Source organism: Physeter macrocephalus, chromosome 1 (assembly GCF_002837175.3).
Source record: "Physeter macrocephalus isolate SW-GA chromosome 1, ASM283717v5, whole genome shotgun sequence".
In the NCBI taxonomy this organism is placed as follows: domain Eukaryota; kingdom Metazoa; phylum Chordata; class Mammalia; order Artiodactyla; family Physeteridae; genus Physeter; species Physeter macrocephalus.
In genome coordinates, this window is record NC_041214.2 from 53,306,029 (window position 1) to 53,310,606 (window position 4,578).

Below are 4,578 nucleotides of genomic sequence, written 5' to 3' on the forward strand. Positions count from 1 at the left end.
AGTGTTCCATGAGCACTTGAGAAGAATGTGTATTCTGTTGTTTTTGGATGGAATGTCCTATAAATATCAATTAAGTCCATCTTGTGTAATGTATCATTTAAAGCTTGTGTTTCCTTATTTATTTTCATTTTGGATGATCTGTCCATTGGTGAAAGTGGGGTGTTAAAGTCCCCTACTATGATTGTGTTACTGTCGATTTCCCCTTTTATGGCTGTTAGTATTTGCCTTATGTATTGAGGTGCTCCTATGTTGGGTGCATAAATATTTACAATTGTTATATCTTCTTCATGGATCGATCCCTTGATCATTATATAGTGTCCTTCTTTGTCTCTTGTTATAGTTTTTACTTTAAAGTCTATTTTGTCTGATATGAGAATTGCTACTCCAGCTTTCTTCTGATTTCCATTTGCATGGAATATCTTTTTCCATCCCCTCACTTTCAGTCTGTATGTGTCCCTAGGTCTGAAGTGGGTCTCTTGTAGACAGCATATATATGGGTCTTGTTTTTGTTTCCATTCAGCCAGTCTGTGTCTTTTGGTGGGAGCATTTAATCCATTTACATTTAAGGTAATTATCGATATGTATGGTTCTATTACCATTTACTGAATTGTTTCGGGTTGTTCTTGTAGGTCTTTTCCTTCTCTTGTGTTTCTTGCCTAGAGAAGTTCCTTTAGCATTTGTTGTAAAGCTGGTTTGGTGGTACTGAACTCTCTCAGCTTTTGCTTGTCTGTAAAGGTTTTAATTTCTCCATCAAATCTGAATGAGATCCTTGCTGGGTAGAGTAATCTTGGTTGTAGGTTTTTTTCCTTCATCACTTTAAATATGTCCTGCCACTCCCTTCTGGCTTGGAGAGTTTCTGCTGAAAGATCAGATGTTAACCTTATGGGGATTCCTTTGTGTGTTATTTGTTGTTTTTCCCTTGCTGCTTTTAATATGTTTTCTTTGTATTTAATTTTTGACAGTTTGATTATTATGTGTCTTGGCGTGTTTTTCCTTGGGTTTATCCTGTATGGGACTCTCTGTGCTTCCTGGACTTGATTGACTATTTCCTTTCCTATATTAGGGAAGTTTTCAACTATAATCACTTCAACTATTTTCTCAGTCCCTTTCTTTTTCTCTTCTTCTTCTGGGACCCCTATAATTCGAATGTTGGTGCGTGATTGTGAGCATTTTTATATGGAGAATTTAGTTTAAGAAATATAAAAAATTATAGTGACTTTTAATCACATGAAAAGATTCAGAACAGAGAGTGAGAGGAAATTGATACAACATTTTCTTGGGCTATTTGCAATATCTATCAAAATTAGCAATGCATGTACCTTTTGACTCAGCAATTCTACCTCTATAGTTTATAGAAATGATACATTCACACATGTACACAGATGTATGAGAATGTTCCTCTCTGTATGTGGATTGTAAATTCCTCAAATATCTCATTTTCTGCTCTCCATCCCTAGAACAGTGCCTGGCACATCTTGGGCATCAATACAAACTTTAGGAAAGAATGAAGAGTAAGAGGCTGGAAAAAAAATCTAAGTCCCACGGCTGAATAATTACGGTACTTCCATCTAACGGGATACTGTACAGCCATTAAGGAGTGAGATCCAGGCGTGTAGATACTGAACTATCTCTAAGGTATAATGTTAACAGACAGCAAGGTGTAGAGTAGGGCAAATTGTGTGCTACTGTTTAAAAAGAAACAAATGACATACATATATGAGTACATAGATAAATGTGGAAACATGCAAAGATGTCTGAAAAGGTTCATAAGAAATTCGCAATTATAAGATGGGGGACAGGGGTGTAAGAAACTTTACTATATATCCTTTTGCAGTATTTTTTTTCTAACGTGCATTACCCATTCTAAATAACTACATAAATGAAATGCTGTGTATGAATGCACTTCGTATCAGTTTCTTCATGAAAAGTTTATTTCTGCACAGATCCAGCCCAGAACACTGTCCAGATTCTGTACCCTGGGACCCCTTTGGACAACTGGGGAGGTCTTGCAAATTAATTTTTGATGACAGTTTCAGTTTAAGGTTTTTGACCAGCAGTCTCTTGCAGACATATTTGTAAATACTATCATGTTTCTGTGAAAATGCGTTATCAAATAAAATGGGAGGAAAACACCTTTTATAGCAAAGAAAAGCAAAAAAAAAAGCTGGGGCCTCCCAGCAGTGTCCCCTCTTTCTCTGGGTGATGCTGCTCTGCTTTTCATCACTGCCTGCCCTTCTCCAATGCTGCTGAATACACCTCAGTCCAGGGGCCCTGACTGGGCTCCCCCTCCACCCTTATACCCCTGGTCGTCGTAGGGGTCGTTTTAGGGGGCTCGGGACCTATTTGGGCAAGTGTTGGGCTGTACCCAACAGGCCAGCAAGCCTTGGAGTTGCCCAGCCATGAGACGGAAGAAAGAGCCCAGATACAGCGACAGAGACATCAACAGTTTATCAGATAAGGGAAACTTACAAGTCTGAAGCAAAAGGTCCTGGAGTGACACCCCACTGTGTACAGTAGGCAAGACACCGCTGCAATCTTCACTGCTCTGGGGAGAAGGAGGCTACCATTTATAGGGGGAATTAACATCAAGTTGGCTCATCGGTTACCAGGGAACCCAGTGTGTGGGAATCCCTAAGATAGAGACTGGAACCCGGGCCATGGCTCAGAGGAGGATCCAGGGCAGCGCCACTGGGGTGGATGCGCTCTCTCGCAAAGGCCCGAGTACCCTTATTGACAACTTTTTCTCCCCCTCTCCGTGGAGGCTAGGAGAGCAAAGTCGATGTCAGTAACTAGAAAAAAATGAAGACGTCCCCTATTGGTACGTGAGTGAGTCCATGTGCCATTACACGTGATGTAATACCACAACTTCTCCTTTCTGGACACTGATGTTGGCACAGAACATCTCTGGAAGGACAGTCAGAAGCTGCTAGCAGTGGAAGGGAGCTGGGGGCAGGAGGGGCTCACTCAAACTGTAACTCTTTGGTACCTCTGTTTCCCTTTGCAGGTAGCATAGCGGCTCAGAGCTCAGACTTGGAGCCAGGCTGCCTGGTTTGAAGAGCAGCTGCACCAGTGTGAGCTGAGGCCAGTTGCTTCAGCCCTGCCCCGTGCCCTGGGGGTACATCCTCCCTCACAGAGCCGTTGGTGAGGCTCACGTGCACTAATATCTACACATAAGTAAAGCACTTCACACTAATGGCTATGATTGCGATTATTGTTATTAACTTTAAAAATTTAGGTGTAATCTTTTTTTTTTTAAATTTATTTATTTGGCTGTGCTGGGTCTTAGTTGCGGTATGCGGGATTTTCAGTTGCGGCATGTGGGCTCTTGGTTGCTGCATGCGGACCTAGTTCCCTGACCAGGGATCGAACCTGGGCCCCCTGAATTGGGAGCGCAGAGTCTTAACCACTGGACCGCCAGGGAAGTCCCTGGGTGTTATCTTGAAAAGAATGCAATCAGCTGTGGATTTCTTTTCACAAATGATGAGAAGAGACAGTAGGGACTAAAAACTGCTGGGTCATTATATAAAATCTTAGCTATTACTTTTAGCCTTCTTAATCTCATCTTTTATTGGAGCAACTGGCAAGTCAGAAAATGTGACTCTCTATTGCTTTTTTATTCTTCACCGACCTCTGGGTCGGTGGAATTGGGAGAATATGGATAATCAATCCTTGACTATTGAAAGCTGCTTAACCGTAGCTCAGGTGTGATGGAGATGATCCTTATCTCCAAGCCGTGGGACTAGAAACGCTTGTGGAGAAAAGCGTTGTGCAGCTCACCTGGTTCTTTGGGTTTGCATCTAGCATGCTCGAAGTGACCTCTTGCCTTCTGTTTTGGTTCACCCTGCAAACCTGCACATTCTCCATGCTGTATCCATGGCACACAACGTCTCTCCTGAAACCCCTGGAGGGAGACACTTTACTGGTGATGGAAAGAACAGAGCCCTGCTCACTCCATCTGCTGTCCTAGACATTTGGCTTCTTGATCTCTCCTTTGAGGGTGCTTGGGACTCATGGGGGAATTCCCCGTGTCCTCAATGCAGGGCCCATAATAAGCTCCCTGAGGCTCACACCAGCTGCAGCAAGTCCCCAAAGATGGCCTTTTGCTTTGGGAACAAGACCAGTGGAGCTTTCAGTGTCATGCCCACACCCCGCCAGACCCTCAAGGGCAAGGCAGAGGCTTCAGTGCCAAGGGCACTAGATGTAGGTCTAGGTTGCGGTGGGACAGCTGACAATTGTTTTCTGAATCTGTGAGGGCAAGGAGAGAGCGTTTCTAGCTGAATCTAGTGAGACTCACACAACTGGAGACAAGGTTCTTTCTAAAAGAGATGTGAGGGACTTCCCTGGCAGTCCAGCGGTTAAGACCTCACTTCCAATGCAGGGGGTGCGGGTTTGATTCCTGGTCAGGGAGTTAAGATCCCACATGCCTCACGGCCAAAAAAACAAAACATAAAACAGAAGCAGGGGACTTCCCTGGTGGCGCAGTGGTTAAGAATCCGCCTACCAATGCAGGGGACACGGGTTTGAGACCTGGTCCTGTATCCATGGCACACAACGTCTCTCCTGAAACCCCTGGAGGGA